We start from the raw sequence: 16,216 nt of genomic DNA on the forward strand, positions 1-16,216 counted from the left end.
AAAATAAGGCAAAATAAAAAAGGGGGGGGGGGGAGGATTAAATGGGAAAAAACATGTAAGAACTCAGCTGGAGGTGAAAGCATAAAAAACCTCCTGAGGGACGTTGTATTGTAACTGATCAGCCGAATTGTGTAAATTGAAATTCAGTCCGTCAAGTCAGGCAAAAAATTGCAAAATAACTCCAGACCCCCGCTGCCAGCAGCGGCGAGTAGCTAATCCCTGAGTAGGATGAACAGGGGAGACAAACAGACACAAATAGCACAATGACGTACTTAACCTTCCAACATTAACTTAATTAATATTCATTAAAGCTGAAAAAACGTATGAAACCGGGCGAGTATAATGCTTGTAACTGTAAGACTGCCATCGCCCTACCGCCTGAATCTCCGCAACGGAAAACCCCGCCGACGCAGCCGACGTTGCCGCCCCGATTCGGAAAGAATGCGTACCGAAATCAGCGGGTGAAAGGCCCAAGCCGGCTAGACAGCGGCTTAGCATCCAACGAAATTGATATTTCGTCAATGGTAAACCGTCATAGTGCAGCAGCCATGACCCCCTCACATCGGTTCGAACTGCTGCATATTTCGAAGCCAATCTCACCGGGCAAATGCTCCCCTCAAGAGACGGAACTAAAGTGACCCATCGTCCTCTACCTACATGGTCCGTCTTAGAGCGACGCAGTCTACACAGCAAAGACCTCTCACCCGCCACCACGTCATCTTGAAGCATGCGCAAATCTGCCCATCTAGATGGCGCTACCAGCTCCGAAACCCGAAAGGCTCCGTGATAAGCCATGGAGAACACCAACTGGAACAACAGCGACTCAAAAAGTGACGATGCGACACTGACTACAGCACCGATGACAGCTGGTAACGAGGCCGCATCGATAGGGTGCCGCCTATCTGGCGGCGCTGGCGCCACACGCGCCCACCCTTTCATCGCCTTCACAAGAAGCCCGCTCTTTGTCACGTTAGGAACACCCTTGATTTTATTAAAAAATGAAATCCCTGCTAAGTACCGGGACACCACCGCTCTGGACCTACCCATGACAAAAAGCTGCCAAATAAAAGAAAGCATCAGCCGATGCCCGCTCTAACCTTCTTGACTCCGTCCACGGACAAACTCTTCCCACAAGCTCCAAGCTTGACCGTAAGCCTTGAGCGTGTTGGGAGCCACTGTTCGCATCGCTAGGCCCTCCAGTCCGGTCCGATCACCTGCCAGACATAACCAGGACATTGAAAACCCCGCTCCTCGGCCTCAGGTGCCAACAGCCAAAATCTTTCCCAATGCCCGCGGGACAACGCGTCGGCAATTCCGTTCTCAATTCCTGGAACATACTGCGCGTGGAACCATACATTCCTACGCAAGCATGTCAGCAACAATTGCGCAAGCACCTTCAAAACCACCAGCGACTTCGCCCTCTGGTTATTGATTGCATGCACCACGCCCAGATTGTCGCATCTGAACAAAATGCTGCGATCAGCCAGACGTTCGCCCCAAACCTCCAGGGCTACCATAACGGGAAAAAGCTCCAGCAGCAAAAGGTTTTTAGTGAAACCTTTGCGACACCATTCCTCAGGCCAAGAGGCCACACACCAAGATCCCTCTAGGTAGCAACCGAACCCAGAGGAACCCGCCGTGTCGGTAAACAGCTGTAACCTAGCATTGTCAACCGTTGGGGCCAACCAGATACTCATCCCATTGAAGTCCTCCAGGAACGAGGCCCAGATGGCCAAATCCCTCTTAATCTCGGAGGACAAGCAAATGAAATGATGCGGCCTGGCACACCCCGCCGTCGCCCTCTCCAGCTTTCGGCAGAAAACCCTGACCATCAGGATTACCCGGCAAGCAAAGTTCAAGAGGCCCAGCAAAGACTGCGCCTGCCGCAGCGTGACTTTGCGCGATGCCACGAACTGCCCAATAACCTTGCGAAGTTTCGCGACCTTGGCCTGAGGAAGGCGACATGAGCCTGCCACCGTGTCGATTTCAATTCCCAAGAACGACAAACAGGAGACCGGTATGAATGCCAAATTGATTTCTCACAAATATTAAAAATGCCCGCTCGAATATATATTGTAAATGCCTGCACCTCTTACTACCATATACGATAAAAGTGCACTGTACATCGCAAAACACTGTATCCCATAAGAGAAAACAATACACCCACACATTATCTGAGTTCCAAAGCTCATTGATGTATATATTTGTTGTTAAAAGGGTATGGATTCAATATATATTACAAAGTACTGTATACCTATAGTTACATGGTTACAACTCACACAGTAAGCAGTTAGAACATTGGGGGTCATTCCGAGTTGTTCGCTCGCAAGCTGCTTTTAGCAGCTTTGCACACGCTAAGCCGCCGCCTACTGGGAGTGAATCTTAGCTTATCAAAATTGCGAACGAAAGATTCGCAGTATTGCGAAAATACTTCTCTGAGCAGTTTCTGAGTACCTCGAGACTTACTCTGCCAGTGCGATCAGTTCAGTGCTTGTCGTTCCTGGTTTGATGTCACAAACACACCCAGCGTTCGCCCAGACACTCCTCCGTTTCTCCAGCCACTCCCGAGATTTTTCCCAGAAACGGTAGCGTTTTTTCACACACTCCCATAAAACGGCCAGTTTCCGCCCAGAAACACCCACTTCCTGTCAATCACACTCCAATCACCAGAACGAAGAAAAAACCTCGTAATGCCGTGAGTAAAATACCAAACTGCATAGCAAATTTACTTGGCGCAGTCGCACTGCGGACATTGCGCATGCGCATTAGCGACTAATCGCTCCGTTGCGAGAAAAAAATACAGAGCGAACAACTCGGAATGACCCCCATAGTAACATAGAGTTACATGCAGTTACATACAATTACATTTACAATTACAGTTACATACCAGCGATACAATACCATTATCCTTAAGTTAGATAGATTTGTCTTTCCAAATCACTCTCTCTCTCTCTGTAAATAAATACAGGAACTGATCTGCTAGCAAGTCCATCATCGTCTGAGACCACACAGCCACTCTGAGACCAAACAAATGCAAGTGAGCTCCAGTGTAATCAATATGTTATCTAGTTTCTGGGGGAGGGGACTCATGAGTCACTAGTTTCTTTGCATATGCTGATCAGGTTCAGCCCTGAAGACTGCCAAAGGGCTGGCATGAGTTCCCTGTTCACTGTATCATTCATTGTTCTAACAAAGTGATTTTAGCTTTTATACATTCAATCATAACTATCCGCTGCAATGTCCTACAACTTAATAACAAGTATCAAATTAATCTACACACCAATCTGCTTGTTTTAAAAGTAAACATGACAGGTGTATCTGGTTCCGTTCAAATAATACACATTCATGACATTAATTCATTAGGTGATTTTAAATCACCATGATGTCTGGTGCTTGATATTATTATAATTATGTACTGTATGAAATAAGTGTCGAATCCATCTCTGTGGCATGTCCGTATAAATGCGTGTATTACCATATATTGCTGTGCTCGCTGCGCCTATTTGCAAGTATAGCGACTTATGTGTGTGTAGTTTGTATGTTCTCTTTATGTAATATTTTTGACTTTGACAGTCCACCCTTTGGCAGTAAACAATAACTGCCGTCAATTATTAACATAAGAAAAAATATTTCATACCATAATCGGTGACCTAGACACAAGTATGTATGCATTTCGCAAATCAGACACTTGACTATATTTGGGGAAGACAGGAAGGAGGACGAGACATCCTCTATATGCACTCGGCGGTCACAGAACCACTGGTTGGGTGTGGGACAACATTCAACCTATAGAGTATGCTGGGACAGTGCTTTGGCCTATAATGTCTGATTTGCGACGAACATTTCACACATACATGTAACTACGTCTTTGTACACTGATGTTTGGATTCGATTGAGGTTCTGCTGGGTAGATAAAAAAGACACAAACAAATCGTGACAGTGACATATAAAATTTTCATGATCTACATATTCCTATCATTTTCTGAACATTGTTTCCATTTCTGGAACGTATGCTAGTTTTGTTTAATCATTGAACAAGGGTTATAAGTAGTGTCCTTCCTTAATAACATAAACCTTCGGAGTTCGGGGAGAGCCACTCATAAACCTTTCTTCCACATATGTTAGTGAGTTCTTTATTTGCAGTGTGTGAATAGCCATTGTCTGACTGTTCATGATTACCTCTGAACTCCATAACTACTAGACCTTTGATTTTTCTCTGATTTTAACAAACTGATCGGCTAATCCTGGGATCCTATAAGGAAATCACTCCTACCTACAGAACCAGTTCCACTTCCACACTCGACACCTCATAAAAAGAAACCTCGCAAAAATAGAATATCCTGATAGAAAATGTTTGTCAGCGGGAAAGAGAGAAAAGAGAAATAGAACAAAACAACTCTTGTTCATAACAAATCAATTACAATGACTGGTCTTTCTGCAGTCCTTTAGTACACTCAGGTAGTGTCCAACAGTGCCGTCTCTCAGTCTTCACGGAACAGAGTCTCTGGTGATACGAGGTTCTCTTCGCCTTGCTCTTTGAATAAACAGTTCACTTGGAACACACAGTTCACTTTGCTCTCCACCTTGCTCTTTGAACACATAGTTCACTTCAAACACACAGTTCACAAACTCGATGAATGTAAGCAATAAACTACTTTGTCACGAGTTCTCTCTGGGTCAGCGACTTTCTTGCAGTGGGACGAGTGGACCCAAATCTCTCTTTCGGCGACCTTTAGTGCTGTCAACAAATCTTGATATGGTTCTTCCCACCTGTCTATTAGGCAACCTGAGCGTAAGGACAATCACACAGTCTCTTGGTTCATAATCAAGACAGTTAGCATTTGGCATACCAGCAATCAACAGTCTCAAGTTCTTTTGTCAACTTCTCAAATGCTGGCTCATCTCAATAAGGTACTGTACTGTCACCTCATTGGTGTATTTCTGATCATTGTGCGGATCAATCATGACATGAGGTTGTCTTCCAAAAACAACCAAAAAGACACAAATGCCAAAACAAAAACAAAAACAAATTTAGAAGAGGGTGATTCGTTGAGTGAAGATCTGGGAGTGGTTCAGAAGCTACATAATACTAGTGGCATTATCTATTATGACAATAGTACAATTTCAGGCTTTGCTCCTACTTCCAGGGGTATCCTTATCTACACACAAATTTCTGCACAATTTTTCTTTGTGGTAAACACAGCAGCATCCGTGGCAGCAGGAAATGCCTCTACCCAGTTTGAGTAAACATCAGTGCACACCAATACATAACAATAATTCCTAAAGGGTGTTGACTGTACGAAGTCGATTTGTATTTCCTGAAAAGATCCGTCTGCAGGAGGGATATGGGATGGCTCTGTTGGTATTGCTTTACTAATATTCTTCCTCAAGCAAGTAAGACAGGTCATTGCTCTCTTACCTGCATGAGAATAGAATCCTGGCGCACACCAGTAGGCTCTCATCAGCCTGTACCTACCCTCTTTGCCTAGATGAGTCAGACCATGTGCCACCTCAGCTAGACTTGGAAGGTATGCTCTGGGGGCTACTGGCATACCGTGTCCACCTGCCCACAGTCCTGAGGACTCCTGGCCATACCCCTTTGTCCTCCAGACTGCCTCTTCCAGCAGGGAACACAAATTTTTGTATCTTAATTTAACTATCGTGTGTTTGCAATGTAGAGTACCATGAGCATAACTCAAAAAAAAGAAAAAAAGAAAAAAGAAACATCCCTAGAGGAGAGAAAGAAGAAGAAAATGAAAAAGAAAATGTCAGGTTTGCCATTCACCAACAGGCATATCAGTGTCTATACAAAATTTCCATTCACCAGTATTCCCATTCTCCACCCTTTGTGCATGACAAGGCACACTGCAGTAATACTGGTGTCATCGTGCTGTTGAGATATACTGGGTTTGGGCAGAACTCTGAAGGACCTAGGCATGTGGAGTTTGAACTGTACTTGGGTCCATGTATTGTACCACCCTGTGTGAACGCAAAAGATGAAGAGGAAAACTGTAGAGAAACAGAATAGAGGTTGGTGACAGATGAGTTTGTAGAGGTGAAGAAGATTTTATAAAAATTTGACAACTGGATTGGGCACCACGGGGAAGTGATTCTCTACTTGGTCTATACCCCTTAAAAAAAAAATTCTGTGTGTCTTATCTCTACTGGGACTATCCCAGCCATCAATCCAGTGTCCTGTCCATCCTGGTTCATAGGGAACCCGGTATCTAATTTCCTCTACCTGTGATGGACATGCATCTAGAACAGTGAAATGTAACATTAGTAAGTTGCATTTATTCTGTTCTTCCCATTAACCGAATCTGTGTTTTCTATATGGCTTATGATTCCTTACTATATGTCCCTTGGTCCCGTCTATGTGTTTAATAATGTGGCTTGTGTTTTCTGTCTAGGGGATCTATATTGACTATGTGTCCTACTACTCCTACAATCTCTGGCAAAATGCCCTTCCTTCCTACAAGTGTAACATATTATTGACCATTAGGGATCTGGGGTTTGGACTGATGGGTCTTTCCTGTATGTGTCAGTATACTTACCGTCCTCAATCTCTCCACCTGTTGTTCTCTGCGCCTAACACTATTCTTGTGATGTTCAATAGCACACTATCTAAGATTAGCTACTGTGACCCCTTTCCAATTTTGCAAAGAAGTCTGCACCCTGACACTCAATGCTTTATTGAGCCTGTCCATTTGCACAGAGACAGCCACCTCCCATTTGCCGAATTAGTGTTTACCAGTGGTCTTATCCAGGTGGAGAGTTTTCTATTTCTGCAAGAGACAAAAACGAAAAAAAAGTTTAACAAGCTTCTAGGTCATGCAAAGTATTCATTCAATCCTTCTCATCCCGTACATGGTCCATCAAACATTTCCGAGCTCATCTTTACTAGGGGCATTACTAGGAACAAATACTTCTTATATGGTAACTGAAAGAAATACCCTGGGGTTACCTTGTCTCTGTCCGCTTTCCTGCTGGCAAATACTAATGTGCGGACAGGTTTTTCTCCATTTCTGACGTTACTTTCTTGATTTTTTTGTTTCATTTTTTTGGATTTTACTATATATGTACACGAATGATACCATACTTACCTGTTCCACTGGTCTCAGCCACTTCCCCCACAGGCTACTGCTCTTCTTTTACCGGTTGGATACTCCTCTGGGTGCATGAGAAATGGCTGAAAACGATCAGGTCACCTTCTCCTCCTAAATAAAACTTCAACATTCATTAGTGTATATATATATATATATATAGGTTACAATCATATTTTTCATATTTTATTATTTTCTATAGTTTGTATGCTGGCCGTAACTGCTTCCACATCTACATAAGGCGGTGTACTTGCATTCTCTTTTTTTTTTTTTTCTTTCTCTACTTATTTATTGTTGCTACAAGTTCAAACAGTTCTTATATTTCCATTCTTGTCTTATATGACTTTAGTTAAACATACCACCTGCAATACCTTAGGATCAAACTCACCAACCCCTCTTGCTGTCACAGGTTTAAACAATTTGTATGTCTGACCCTTTGTTTTTGGGATTTTATCAGACATATTCTTATCCTTAAGTTCTGCAATATCTCTGGTTCAAAGCTGCCCACCTTAGGGAATGGTTCCCTATCTTTGTCAGTCACACGTTCCCATTTAGACAAAAAGTCTTCAATACTTTTTCCTTTAAACTTCGCTGACCCCATGGGCCGCGGCTCTTCAGCCTGAACCCTGGTTACAAAACGTCCCTTACTTGAGCAACTGGCTCCCATAATTGTGGGCCTTTTCCCACAAACACCAAAATACTCAATATAAGGTAACGGTGAAAGTTCTCCGAGCACTCTTCACCCGCTCACCACCCACGTTAGCCAGTACTACCATACACTGTCGATAGCGAAGGCAATGTAGCCAACTTAGGGCCCTATGTGACCTATATTTACTGGAAGTTTTTAGGAATAACTTACCCTTTCCAGTAAAGTATCGGCCGTTGGAGATCTTCCTGAGAGAGACCAGCGAAAACTCCCTATGCACTTTATTATACACAAATCACGCTTGCGTATGCTCTATACAGCGCTGATGATACTGCGATTTTACGCTAAAGCTCGTAAAAAGAATATCACGTTGCGCTATATATCGCACCCACAAATGCGCGGTCCAATCGCACAGCGTATAGGTACTTGTTACTTATCTGCCGTACGACCACTGGAATCGAATCACAAGCTGCGAAACCTCAGCCGGAGCGTATAAAAAAAAAAACTACATGGGTCACACAGTTCATAATTCACAATTCCATACCACGCTCCTGTGTAAGTCTCCTCACGACTTACGTATTAAACCTTATACTAATGTGAGTCAGCCACCTCACGCCACCAAGCCTCCACTCACTTGATGTACCAAACGACGGCATCCCGCATTACGGGGTTCGAATTTCACTCACTCCTACGTTCGCTCACTCAGGTATACTTGTTTTTTCTCTGACGTCCTAAGTGGATGCTGGGGACTCCGTCAGGACCATGGGGATCAGCGGCTCCGCAGGAGACAGGGCACAAAATTAAAAGTTTGACCACTAGGTGGTGTGCACTGGCTCCTCCCCCTATGACCCTCCTCTAAGCCTCAGTTAGATTTTTGTGCCCGGCCGAGAAGGGTGCAATCTAGGTGGCTCTCCTAAAGAGCTGCTTAGAATAAAAGTTTGTTAGGTTTTTTATTTTCAGTGAGTCCTGCTGGCAACAGGCTCACTGCAACGCGGGACTAAGGGGAGAAGAAGCGAACTCACCTGCGTGCAGGATGGATTGGCTTCTTAGGCTACTGGACACTAGCTCCAGAGGGACGATCACAGGTACAGCCTGGATGGGTCACCGGAGCCGCGCCACCGGCCCCCTTACAGATGCTGAAGAGAGAAGAGGTCCAGAAATCGGCGGCTGAAGACTTCCCAGTCTTCTTAAGGTAGCGCACAGCACTGCAGCTGTGCGCCATTGCTCTCAGCACACTTCACACCGCGGTCACTGAGGGTGCAGGGCGCTGGGGGGGGGCGCCCTGGGCAGCAATGTAATTACCTTTACTGGCTAAAAATACATCACATATAGCCCCTGGGCTATATGGATGTATTTAACCCCTGCCAGGATTACAGAAAAAACCGGGAGAAGAGCCCGCCGTGAAGGGGGCGGGGCCTATCTCCTCAGCACACAGCGCCATTTTTCCCACACAGATCCGCAGGTGGGAAGGCTCCCAGGCTCTCCCCTGCACTGCACTACAGAAACAGGGTTAAAACAGAGAGGGGGGGCATTTTTTGGCGATATTATTATATATATTAAGCTGCTATAAGGGAAAACACTTACTATAAGGTTGTCCCTGTATAATTATAGCGCTTTGGTGTGTGCTGGCAAACTCTCCCTCTGTCTCCCCAAAGGGCTAGTGGGGTCCTGTCCTCTATCAGAGCATTCCCTGTGTGTGTGCTGTGTGTCGGTACGTGTGTGTCGACAGGTATGAGGACGATGTTGGTGTGGAGGCGGAGCAATTGCCTGTAATGGGATGTCACCCCCTAGGGAGTCGACACCGGAATGGATGGCTTTATTTATGGAATTACGTGATAGTGTCAACACGCTACAAGGTCGGTTGACGATATGAGACGGCCGGCAAACCAATTAGTACCTGTCCAGGCGTCTCAAACACCGTCAGGGGCTTTAAAACGCCCATTACCTCAGTCGGTCGGCAGACACAGACACGGACACTGACTCCAGTGTCGACGGTGAAGAAACAAACGTATTTTCCAGTAGGGCCACACGTTACATAATCACGGCAATGAAGGAGGCGTTACATATTTCTGATACTACAAGTACCACAAAAATGGGTATTATGTGGGGTGTGAAAAAACTACCTGTAGTTTTTCCTGAATCAGATGAATTGATTGAAGTGTGTGATAAAGCGTGGGTTACCCCCGATAGGAAGTTGCTAATTTCAGAGAAGTTATTGGCATTATACCCTTTCCTGCCAGAGGTTAGGGCGCGCTGGGAAACACCCTCTAGGGTAGATAAGGCGCTCACACGCTTATCAAAACAAGTGGCGTTACCGTCTCCTGATACGGCCGCCCTCAAAGATCCAGCTGATAGGAGGCTGGAAAATACTCTAAAAAGTATATACACACATACTGATGTTATACTGCGACCAGCAATCGCCCCAGCATGGATGTGCAGTGCTGGGGGGGTTTGGTCGGAATCTCTGACTGGAAATATTGATACCCTGAATAGCGACAATATTTTATTGACTATAGAGCATTTAAAGGATGCATTTTCTTTATATGCGAGATGCACAGAGGGATATTTGCACTCTGGCATCAAGGGTAAGTGCGCTGTCCATTTCTGCCAGAAGAAGTTTATGGACGCGACAGTGGTCAGGTGATGCGGATTCCATGCGGCATATGGAAGTTTGCCGTATAAAGGGGAGGAATTATTTGGGGTTGGTCTATCGGACTTGGTGGCCACGGCAACAGCCGGAAAATCCACCTTTTTTACCTCAGGTCACCTCCCAACAGAAAAAGACACCGTCTTTTCAGCCTCAGTCCTTTCGTTCTCATAAGAACAAGCGGGCAAAAGGCCATTCATATCTGCCTGAGGCAAAGGAAAGGGTAAGAGACTGCAGCAAGCAGCTCCTTCCCAGGAGCAGAAGCACTCCCCCGCTTCTGAAAAGTCCTCAGCATGTCGCTGGGGCCTTACAAGCGGACTCAGGTCCGGTGGGGGGGTCGTCTCAAGAATTTCAGCGCGCAGTGGGCTCACTCGCAAGTCGACCCCTGGATCCTGCAGGTAGTATCACAGGGGTACAGATTGGAATTCGAGACGTCTCTTCCTCGCAGATTCCTGAAGTCTGCTTTACCAACATCTCCCTCCGACAGGGAGACGGTGTTGGAAGCTATTCACAAGCTGTATTCCCAGCAAGTAATAGTCAAGGTACCCCTACTACAACAAGGAAAGGGGTATTATTCCACGCTGTTTGTGGTACCGAAGCCGGACGGCTCGGTGAGACCTATTCTAAGTCTGAAATCTTTTGAACACTTACATACAAAGGTTCAAGTTCAAGATGAAATCACTCAGAGCAGTGATAGCGAATCTGGAAGAAGGGGACTTTATGGTGTCCTTGGACATCAAGGATGCTTACCTCCATGTCCCAATTTGCCCTTCAAACCAAGGGCACCTCAGGTTCGTGGTACAAAACTGTCACTATCAGTTTCAGACGTTGCCGTTTGGATTGTCCACGGCACCCCGGGTCTTTACCAAGGTAATGGCCGAAATGATGATTCTTCTTCGAAGAAAAGGCGTATTAATTATCCCTTACTTGGACGATCTCATGATAAGGGCAAGATCCAGAGAACAGTTAGAGGCCGGTGTAGCACTAACCCAAGTAGTGCTGCAACAGCACGGGTGGATTCTAAATTTTCCAAAATCCCAGCTGAGCCCGACGACACGTCTGCTGTTCCTAGGGATGATTCTGGACACAGTTCAGAAAAAGGTTTTTCTCCCGGAGGAGAAAGCCAGGGAGTTATCCGAGCTAGTCAGGAACCTCCTAAAACCAGGAAAAGTGTCAGTGCATCAATGCACAAGAGTCCTGGGTAAATGGTGGCTTCTTACGAAGCGATTCCATTCGGCAGATTCCACGCAAGAACCTTTCAGTGGGATCTGCTGGACAAATGGTCCGGATCGCATCTTCAGATGCATCAGCGGATAGCCCCGTCTCCAAGGACAAGGGGGTCTCTTCTGTGGTGGTTGCAGAGTGCTCACCTTTTTGGAGGGCCGCAGATTCGGCATTCAGGACTGGGTCCTGGTGACCACGAATGCCAGCCTGAGAGGCTGGGGAGCAGTCACACAGGGAAGAAATTTCCAGGGAGTGTGGTCAAGTCTGGAGACTTCACTTCACATAAATATACTGGAGCTAAGGGCAATTTACAATGCTCTAAGCCTGGCAAGACCTCTGCTTCAGGGTCAGCCGGTGTTGATCCAGTAGGGCAACACCACGGCAGTCGCCCACGTAAACAGACAGGGCGAGACAAGAAGCAGGAGGGCAATGGCAGAAGCTGCAAGGATTTTTCACTGGGCAGAAAATCATGTGATAGCACTGTCAGCAGTGTTCATTCCGGGAGTGGACAACTGGGAAGCAGACTTCCTCAGCAGACACGATCACCACCCGGGAGAGTGGGGACTTCATCCAGAAGTCTTCCACATGATTGTGAACCGTTGGAAAAAACCAAAGGTGGACATGATGGCGTCCCGCCTCAACAAAAAACTGGACAGGTATTGCGCCAGGTCAAGAGACCCTCAGGCAATAGCTGTGGACGCGTTGGTAACACCATGGGTGTACCAGTCAATGTATGTGTTCCCCCCTCTGCCTCTCATACCAAAGGTACTGAGAATTATAAGGCGAAGGGGAGTAAGAACGATACTCGTGGCTCCGGATTTGCCAAGAAAGACTTGGTACCCGGAACTTCAAGAGATGCGCACGGAGGATCCGTGCACTCTACCTCTAGACTTACCGCGGCTGCGTTTGACGGCATGGCGGTTGAACGCCGGATCCTGAAGGAGAGGGCTCCGACGGAGGAATTTCAACTGGGTCGATTCCTACATTTCCTGCAAACAGGATTGTCTATGGGCCTCAAATTGGGGTCCATTAAGGTTCAAATTTCGGCCCTGTCGATTTTCTTCCAGAAAGAATTGGCTTCAGTTCCTGAAGTCCAAGCTTTTGTCAAAGGAGTACTACATATACAGCCCCGGTTGTGCCTCCAGTGGCACTGTGGGATCTCAATGTAGTTTTGGGATTCCTCAAATCCCATTGGTTTGAGCCACTCAAATTGGTGGATTTGAAATATCTTACATGGAAAGTGACCATGCCACTGGCCCTGGCTTCGGCCAGGAGAGTGTCAGAATTGGCGGCTTTTTCGTACAAAAGCCATATCTGATTTTCCATTGGGACAGGGCAGAACTGCGGACGCGTCCTCAGTTTCTCCCTAAGGTGGTGTCAGCGTTTCACCTGAACCAACCTATTGTGGTGCCTGCGGCTTCTAGCGACTTGGAGGACTCCAAGTTGTTCGACGTTGTCAGAGCCTTAAAAATATATATATATATTTCAAGGACGGCTGGAGTCAGAAAGTCTGACTCGCTGTTTATACTGTATGCACCCAACAAGCTGGGTGTTCCTGCGTCTAAGCAGATGATTGCTCGTTGGATTTGTAGCACAATTCAACTTGCGCATTCTGTGGCAGGCCTGCCACAGCCAAAATCTGTAAATGCCCACTCCACAAGGAAGGTGGGCTCACCTTGGGCGGCTGCCCGAGGGGTCTCGGCATTACAACGCTGCCGAGCAGCTATGTGGTCAGGGGAGAACACGTTTGTAAAATTCTACAAATTTGATACCCTGGCTAAGGAGGACCTGGAGTTCTCTCATTCGGTGCTGCAGAGTCATCCGCACTCTCCCGCCCGTTTGGGAGCTTTGGTATAATCCCCATGGTCCTGACGGAGTCCCCAGCATCCACTTAGGACGTCAGAGAAAATAAGAATTTACTTACCGATAATTCTATTTCTCGTAGTCCGTAGTGGATGCTGGGCGCCCATCCCAAGTGCGGATTGTCTGCAATACTTGTACATAGTTATTGTTACAAAAATCGGGTTATTATTGTTGGAAGCCATCTTTTCAGAGGCTCCTCTGTTATCATGCTGTTAACTGGGTTCAGATCTCAAGTTGTACAGTGTGATTGGTGTGGCTGGTATGAGTCTTACCCGGGATTCAAAATCCTTCCTTATTGTGTACGCTCGTCCGGGCACAGTATCCTAACTGAGGCTTGGAGGAGGGTCATAGGGGGAGGAGCCAGTGCACACCACCTAGTGGTCAAACTTTTAATTTTGTGCCCTGTCTCCTGCGGAGCCGCTGATCCCCATGGTCCTGACGGAGTCCCCAGCATCCACTACGGACTACGAGAAATAGAATTATCGGTAAGTAAATTCTTATTTTTTCTGTACAGAAAATTAGGATTCATTCAAGTTGGCAGCTTTACCTCCAGAGGCAATTAAAAAAAATTATTTATACAAAATTTTGTTTTTATACTAAATTTCTTTAGAAACCGGGTAGTTTGGTGCTATTGTAGCGTGGCTACTGTCCCACCTTTAAATGAAACGAACTATTGTGTAATTTGTACTTAGCGACCGTATTCTTACGCAATTTGCGTAAACACGCGACCGTGCTTACGCCGCGTGTGCAGTTCCGTACTTTGTCCGAAACACGTGTACAAAACCGTACATCCGCAATAGCACAAATCATACAATTTCTATAAATGTGAGCAATATTAACTATAATTGCTCACTTAACACAAAACACATTCTTTCTGTATAAACCCTCTTTCTACTGGGCCACAACTGCGTTTTGTGATTTTACTCTTACTTCCTTAAATACTTATTTTAGTTTTAACTATATAGTAACAAAAATATCTCCGGTTTCACACAGATCTATAATGATTCTAGCAATAATCAATAATTTAAATGATATGATTCAGATTGGATAGCCATCTTGCAGAACATACACTGATATAAACACCCACATAATTATAATAATATTGTATATATGTATCATTCACTGGTCTCCTATGAAACTCATTTACCCATTTAGTGCTTCTAATTTGCATATCAATGCTGTGTGCTTTTGGCTGCCTGTAAACGTGGTTTTCACTGCTAAGAAAAAGCAGTTACACAGGTTAATTTGCATTTCAATGGCTATCTTATAGTAAGCAGAGTTACCTAAATCCTAGAGGTATAAGAAAAAAAAAAAAACTTTGTTTTTTTATCTGTGTGTACTTCTTACATCAAGTATTCATCTCACTATTAACTTTCACTAAGCTCCATTGAAACTATTTGTAATTGACTATGGCATGGGTTAAATAAATGCATTGGTAACACATAAATGGTGTTTCATGTGACCAAGGAAAGCTGATTATTCTGATCAGTGAAAATCAGCCATTTAGAAAAATGACCTTCCCAAAATGGCCACTGCTCCTCCCCCTTCCACATCCATGAGGGTTACACAAAATGGTGGACAGGCCATGTGGTGAGTCCAAAATGGAGGACAGACCATGCGGTTTCCTTTGTCACAAAGAAATCACACACCATGCAAGCACCTGAAGTTATTTTAGCCCTGAGTTAAAAATAAAAACTATATCAAAGCTATGCAACAACTTTTAAATATACTTTTAAACCTACTTAAACAGATAAACAATCCAATCTGAATCAAACACAATATGACTTATTTGAACCTTGTTTTGCAACAATAAAAATACATTTTAGCATCTTAAATATTATGAGAAACGCATTGTCCCTTAAAATTTCATATCATTGGCTTACTGATACCACACCAATACACGTGGATGTTATTTTCATCAGCTTCTCAATGCGTCCATTGGAGCCGGTCAATTACAGCCGCGTTTGTAATGTACAGTGCATCATTAAGACCCTGATATCCCGTAAGAGCCCTCATCTATGAATGCCAAATTGATTTCTCACAAATATTTAAAATGCCCACTCTAATATATATTGTAAATGCCTGCACCTCTTACTACCATATACGATAAAAGTGTGCTGTACATCGCAAAACACTGTATCCCATAAGAGAAAACAATACACCCACACATTATCTGAGTTCCAAAGCTCATTGATGTATATATTTGTTGTTAAAAGGGTATGGATTCAATATATATTACAAAGTACAGTATACATATAGTTACATGGTTACAACTCACACAGTAAGCAGTTAGAACATAGTTACATAGAGTTACATGCAGCTACATACAATTACATTTACAATTACAGTTACATGCCAGCGATACAATACCATTATCCTTAAGTTATATAGATTTGTCTTTCCATATCACTCTCTCTCTCTGTAAATAAATACAGGAACTGATCTGCTAGCATGTCCATCATCGTCTGAGACCACACAGCCACTCTGAGACCAAACAAATGCAAGTGAGCTCCAGTGTAATCAATATGTTATCTAGTTTCTGGGGGAGGGGACTCATGAGTCACCAGTTTCTTTGCATATGCTGATCAGGTTCAGCCCTGAAGACTGCCAAAGGGCTGGCCTGAGTTCCCTGTTCACTGTATCATTCATTGTTCTTACAAAGTGATTTTAGCTTTTATACATTCAATCATAACTATCCGCTGCAATGTCCTACAACTTAATAACAAGTATCAA

This window comes from Pseudophryne corroboree, chromosome 6 (assembly GCF_028390025.1).
Source record: "Pseudophryne corroboree isolate aPseCor3 chromosome 6, aPseCor3.hap2, whole genome shotgun sequence".
NCBI lineage: Eukaryota > Metazoa > Chordata > Amphibia > Anura > Myobatrachidae > Pseudophryne > Pseudophryne corroboree.